We start from the raw sequence: 7,318 nt of genomic DNA on the forward strand, positions 1-7,318 counted from the left end.
AACCCCATTCAGTGCTAAGCCACTGGGACAGAGGTAGGCTCCATGTTGATACCAGTAAAGTAGTTGTACAGAACCCCATTCAGTGCTAAGCCACTGGGACAGAGGTAGGCTCCATGTTGATACCAGTAAAGTAGTTGTACAGAACCCCATTCAGTGCTAAGCCACTGGGACAGAGGTAGGCTCCATGTTGATACCAGTAAAGTAGTTGTACAGAACCCCATTCAGTGCTAAGCCACTGGGACAGAGGTAGGCTCCATGTTGATACCAGTAAAGTAGTTGTACAGAACCCCATTCAGTGCTAAGCCACTGGGACAGAGGTAGGCTCCATGTTGATACCAGTAAAGTAGTTGTACAGAACCCCATTCAGTGCTAAGCCACTGGGACAGAGGTAGGCTCCATGTTGATACCAGTAAAGTAGTTGTACAGAACCCCATTCAGTGCTAAGCCACTGGGACAGAGGTAGGCTCCATGTTGATACCAGTAAAGTAGTTGTACAGAACCCCATTCAGTGCTAAGCCACTGGGACAGAGGTAGGCTCCATGTTGATACCAGTAAAGTAGTTGTACAGAACCCCATTCAGTGCTAAGCCACTGGGACAGAGGTAGGCTCCATGTTGATACCAGTAAAGTAGTTGTACAGAACCCCATTCAGTGCTAAGCCACTGGGACAGAGGTAGGCTCCATGTTGATACCAGTAAAGTAGTTGTACATAACCCCATTCAGTGCTAAGCCACTGGGACAGAGGTAGGCTCCATGTTGATACCAGTAAAGTAGTTGTACAGAACCCCATTCAGTGCTAAGCCACTGGGACAGAGGTAGGCTCCATGTTGATACCAGTAAAGTAGTTGTACAGAACCCCATTCAGTGCTAAGCCACTGGGACAGAGGTAGGCTCCATGTTGATACCAGTAAAGTAGTTGTACAGAACCCCATTCAGTGCTAAGCCACTGGGACAGAGGTAGGCTCCATGTTGATACCAGTAAAGTAGTTGTACAGAACCCCATTCAGTGCTAAGCCACTGGGACAGAGGTAGGCTCCATGTTGATACCAGTAAAGTAGTTGTACAGAACCCCATTCAGTGCTAAGCCACTGGGACAGAGGTAGGCTCCATGTTGATACCAGTAAAGTAGTTGCACTTAATCCCATTCAGTGCTAAGCCACTGGGACAGAGGTAGGCTCCATGTTGATACCAGTAAAGTAGTTGTACAGAACCCCATTCAGTGCTAAGCCACTGGGACAGAGGTAGGCTCCATGTTGATACCAGTAAAGTAGTTGTACAGAACCCCATTCAGTGCTAAGCCACTGGGACAGAGGTAGGCTCCATGTTGATACCAGTAAAGTAGTTGTACAGAACCCCATTCAGTGCTACGCCACTGTGCCTCCATTTGCGGCTCACCTTGCTGAGGATGATCTCTGGGGCCAGGTACTCTGGGGTTCCACACAGTGTCCAGGTTCGACCTTTCACACGCTTAGCAAAACCAAAATCTGTCACCTGAGAGAGAGAGAGAAAGGAGAGAGAGAGAGAGAGGAGAGAGAGAGAAAGGAGGGAGAGAGAGAGAGAAAGGAGAGAGAGAGAGAGAGGAGAGAGAGAGAAAGGAGGGAGAGAGAGAGAGAGAGAAAGGAGAGAGAGAAAGGAGGGAGAGAGAGACCATTGAAAATACAACCCATATTTATTTGCACAACGTTATAACAATGTACATAGCCATAATGCCATTTGAAATGTCTCTATTCCTTTGAAACTTCTGTGAGTGTAATGTTTTCTGTTAATTTTTTGATTGCTTATTTAACTTTTGTTTATTATCTATTTTACTTGCTTTGGCAATGTTAACATGTGTCCCATGCCAATAAAGCCCTTTGAATTGAATTGAGAGAGAGACAGGAGGAGGGAAATATTTAGTTATAAAGACACAGTAGTTACGCAGTAGTTAAATAGTAGCTACAGAGGAATCTGCAGTACCACTGTTCCCCACTAGGGGGAAGCAGAGACTGCACTATAAACCACTGTTGTAGAGCCTGGTACACAGACATATACAGTAAGCGCATGTAAAAGAACCCTTTCCAGTACGACACACTGACGTCACGCAAAGATGCGCAAAACTCTTGGCGGCAGTGAGAAAGCCTTTGTATCTATCTTTGCGTCCATTGTCTGCGCCATTGCCATCTGCGCTCATAGCTTTGATTTAAGTTTATATTACTTCTAAGCAAATTAACTTTTTGGTGGTTCTCATATGCTTACAAGGATGTTTGGATTCCTGCTTGAAGAGTCACAGATCCTATTTGGTCGTGATCTCTGCTAAATAACTGTTTTGGATGCAGCAGTTCTAATTAGTTACAATGCTCTGGAAGTAAAAGACACGCAAACCTATTTAGGCGAGGTGCTGACGAGCGGAATAGAAAACTTGAAAATAAAAGAGAGCCGCACACTCTAGGAGCTCAGTTTGAAACCATGTAATTACCAACGTTTCGACAGCCAAGCTGTCTTCATCAGGGTGTAATCACAAACACTGCGGGATGACTCGTTTATATAGTGTCAAAAGACACAGGTGTCTGTAATCATGGCCAAGAGTGGCCTAATATTATTGGTTAATTATCAAATATTAAAATGGCATACAAAGAACAGCATACAAACAAATGGATAGCATACGATCATAAATACATTTTTGACTACGCAAGCTTTGTATGGTATTTTAATATTTGATAATTAACCATCCATTAATCATCCTATGTCACCTGTATGTAGCTCTATGTCATGCTATGTCACCTGTATGTAGCCCTGCTGGTCTATGAGAAGGTTCTCCGGTTTCAGGTCTCGGTAGATGAGGTCCAGGGCGTGCAGGTACTCAAAGGTCAGAACGATCTGAGCCGCGTAGAACCGAGCATGAGGCTCACTACATGAGGGAGAGAGAGGAAGGAAGAGAGAAAGAGAGAGAGAGAGAGAGAGAGAGAGGAAGGAAGAGAGAGAGAGAGAGAGAGAGAGAGAGAGGAAGGAAGAAGAGAGAGAGAGAGAGAGGGGAAGGAAGGAAGGAAGAGAGAGACAGAGAGAGAGAGGGAAGGAAGGAAGAGAGAGAGACAGAGAGAGACAGAGAGAGAGAGATGAATAAGCAACTAAGCAGAGAAGATGACAGTAGAATAGATGACAGTACTACAGTAACTAAACATAATACAGTTAATTAGATGACAGTACTACAGTATGTAACTAAAACGAATACAGTAGATTAGATGACAGTACTACAGTAACTAAAACGAATACAGTAGATTAGATGACAGTACTACAGTAACTAAATAGAATACAGTAGAATAGATGACAGTACATTTACATTTACATTTAAGTCATTTAGCAGACGCTCTTATCCAGAGCGACTTACAAATTGGTGAATTCACCTTCTGACATCCAGTGGAACAGCCACTTTACAATAGTGCATCTAAATCATTAAGGGGGGGTGGTGAGAAGGATTACTTATCCTATCCTAGGTATTCCTTGAAGAGGTGGGGTTTCAGGTGTCTCCGGAAGGTGGTGATTGACTCCGCTGTCCTGGCGTCGTGAGGGAGTTTGTTCCACCATTGGGGGCCAGTGGTGGAACAAACTCCCCACGACGCCAGGACAGCGGAGTCAATCACCACCTTCCGGAGACACCTGAAACCCCACTACAGTAACTACATAGAATACAGTAGAATAGATGACAGTACTACAGTAACTAAAAAGAATACAGTAGATTAAATGACAGTATTACAGTAACTAAACAGAATACAATAGATTAGATGACAGTACTACAGTCACTAAATATAATACAGTAGATTAAATGACAGTATTACAGTAACTAAACAGAATACAGTACAATAGATAACAGTACTAAAGTAACTAAATAGAATACAGTAGAATAGATGACAGTACTACAGTAACTACATAGAATACAGTACAATAGATAACAGTACTAAAGTAACTAAATAGAATACAGTAGAATAGATGACAGTACTACAGTAACTAAATAGAATACAGTAGAATAGATGACAGTACTACAGTAACTAAACAGAATACAGTAGATTAGATGACAGTACTAAAGTAACTAAATAGAATACAGTAGAATAGATGACAGTACTACAGTAACTAAATAGAATACAGTAGAATAGATGACAGTACTACAGTAACTAAACAGAATACAGTAGATTAGATGACAGTACTACAGTAACTAAATAGAATACAGTAGAATAGATGACAGTACGACAGTAACTAAATAGAATACAGTAGATTAAATGACAGTACTACAGTAACTAAATAGAATACAGTGGAATAGATGACAGTACTACAGTAACTAAATAGAATACAGTAGATTAGATGACAGTACTACAGTAACTAAATAGAATACAGTAGAATAGATGACAGTACGACAGTAACTAAATAGAATACAGTGGAATAGATGACAGTACTACAGTAACTAAATAGAATACAGTAGAATAGATGACAGTACTACAGTAACTAAATAGAATACAGTAGAACACAATAAAGGAGGATCAACTTGATTTTAATCTTTTACATGGAATTTGGATAGAATCTACAATCGAGCCCAATCCAGTAGCATATATGTGCGTGTGTGTGTGTTTGTGTGTGTGAGAGAGAGAGTGTGTGTGTGTGGGGGGGAGGGTGTGTGTGTGTGTGTGTGTGTGTGTGTGTGAGAGAGAGAGTGTGTGTGTGTAGCAGAGGATGTGAGTGGAGTGGAGCTGTAGTGGAGCGAGGAGCGGAGCGTGAGTAATTTGACTGGAGCGAGGAGCATATTTAAAAATGTCCCCCTCTCAGCCACCAGCTCCCGTCATTTGCTCTGCCCAGCACTTTACCATTTAGCATTTCCATCAACACTGCTCTTTTAATGAGGCCTATTCTGTTGTATTTCTTTAGCCTACCCCACATGCACAGATGTTGATATGAGTCAACCAAGAAATAGGTCACAGCCTGTGTAACAGACAGTAACACAACCAATGAACCCATGCAGCAGCACAGGAGATGTTTACAGGAGATGTCTACAGGAGTTGTTTACAGGAGATGTTTACAGGAGATGTCTACAGGAGATGTTTACAGGAGATGTCTACTTGTCTACAGGAGATGTTTACAGGAGATGTTTACAGGAGATGTTTACAGGAGATGTCTACTTGTCTACAGGAGATGTCTACAGGAGATGTTTACAGGAGATGTCGATGTCTACTTGTCTACAGGAGATGTCTACATGATATGTTTTCAGGAGATGTCTACAGGAGATGTACAGTGGGGCAAAAAAAAAGTATTTAGTCAGCCACCAATGGTGCAAGTTCTCCCACTTAAAAAGATGAGAGAGGCCTGTAATTTTCATCATAGGTACACTTCAACTATGACAGACAAAATGAGATTTTTTTTCTCCAGAAAATCATATTGTAGGATTAATGAATTTATTTACAAATTATGGTGGAAAATAAGTATTTGTTCACCTACAAACAAGCAAGATTTCTGGCTCTCACAGACCTGTAACTTCTTCTTTAAGAGGCTCCTCTGTCCTCCACTTACCTGTATTAATGGCACCTGTTTGAACTTGTTATCAGTATAAAAGACACCTGTCCACAACCTCAAACAGTCACACTCCAAACTCCACTATGGCCAAGACCAAAGAGCTGTCAAAGGACACCAGAAACAACAGACCTGCACCAGGCTGGGAAGACTGAATCTGCAATAGGTAAGCAGCTTGGTTTGAAGAAATCAACTGTGGGAGCAATTATTAGGAAATGGAAGACATACAAGACCACTGATAATCTCCCTCGATCTGGGGCTCCACGCAAGATCTCACCCTGTGGGGTCAAAATGATCACAAGAACGGTGAGCAAAAATCCCAGAACCACACGGGGGGACCTAGTGAATGACCTGCAGAAAGCTGGGACCAAAGTAACAAAGCCTACCATCAGTAACACACTACGCCGCCAGGGACTCAAATCCTGCAGTGCCAGACGTGTCTCCCTGCTTAAGCCAGTACATGTCCAGGCCCGTCTGAAGTTTGCTAGAGAGCATTTGGATGATCCAGAAGAAGATTGGGAGAATGTCATATGGTCAGATGAAACCAAAATATAACTTTTTGGTAAAAACTCAACTCGTCGCGTTTGGAGGACAAAGAATGCTGAGTTGCATCTAAAGAACACCATACCTACTGTATGGCACGGGGTGGAAACATCATGCTTTGGGGCTGTTTTTCTGCAAAGGGACCAGGACGACTGATCCGTGTCAAGGAAAGAATGAATGGGGCCATGTATCGTGAGATTTTGAGTGAAAACCTCCTTCCATCAGCAAGGGCATTGAAGATGAAACGTGGCTGGGTCTTTCAGCATGACAATGATCCCAAACACACCGCCCGGGCAACGAAGGAGTGGCTTCGTAAGAAGCATTTCAAGGTCCTGGAGTGGCCTAGCCAGTCTCCAGATCTCAACCCCATAGAAAATATTTGGAGGGAGTTGAAAGTCTGTGTTGCCCAGCAACAGCCCCAAAACACATGGAGGAATGGGCCAAAATACCAGCAACAGTGTGTGAAAACCTTGTGAAGACTTACAGAAAACGTTTGACCTCTGTCATTGCCAACAAAGTGTATATAACAAAGTATTGAGATAAACTTTGTTATTGACCAAATACTTATTTTCCACCATAATTTGCAAATAAATTCATTAAAAATCCTACAATGTGATTTTCTGGATTTTTTTCTCATATTGTCTGTCATAGTTTCAGTGTACCTATGATGAAAATTACAGGCCTCTCGCATCTTTTTAAGTGGGAGAACTTGCACAATTGGTGGCTGACTAAATACTTTTTTGCCCCACTGTATATTTAGGCTATTGCTAAAAAAAGGAGTCTAAGTTTGTAACAGTGTTAAGTTGTCTATCAACTGATAAATGTGAAGACAATAGAACCGACTGAAGTATCTGATCGTCAATGAATGAGAGAAAAATACTTTCGTTTTTAAATAGGACATGAGTGCCAGACTGCTCTATGATCGAGGCGTTGAGCGCCAGACTGCTCCGTGATCGAGGAGTTGAGTGCCAGACCGCTCCGTGATCGAGGAGTTGAGTGCCAGACCGCTCCGTGATCGAGGAGTTGAGTGCCAGACCGCTCCGTGATCGAGGAGTTGAGTGCCAGACTGCTCCGTGATCGAGGAGTTGAGTGCCAGACTGCTCCGTGATCGAGGAGTTGAGTGCCAGACCGCTCCGTGATCGAGGAGTTGAGTGCCAGACTGCTCTATGATCGAGGAGTTGAGTGCCAGACTGCTCTGTGATCGAGGAGTTGAGTGCCAGACCGCTCCGTGATCGAGGCGTTGAGTG

At 42.9% G+C, this 7,318-nt stretch overlaps 1 pseudogene; it reads right to left on the reverse strand.

The window, feature by feature from the left end:
- The window catches only part of LOC135537895 (cAMP-dependent protein kinase catalytic subunit alpha-like), a 41,679-nt pseudogene that overhangs the window by 10,784 nt on the left and 23,577 nt on the right, over positions 1-7,318 (reverse strand).

This window comes from Oncorhynchus masou, unplaced genomic scaffold (assembly GCF_036934945.1).
Source record: "Oncorhynchus masou masou isolate Uvic2021 unplaced genomic scaffold, UVic_Omas_1.1 unplaced_scaffold_869, whole genome shotgun sequence".
NCBI classification, from domain to species: domain Eukaryota; kingdom Metazoa; phylum Chordata; class Actinopteri; order Salmoniformes; family Salmonidae; genus Oncorhynchus; species Oncorhynchus masou.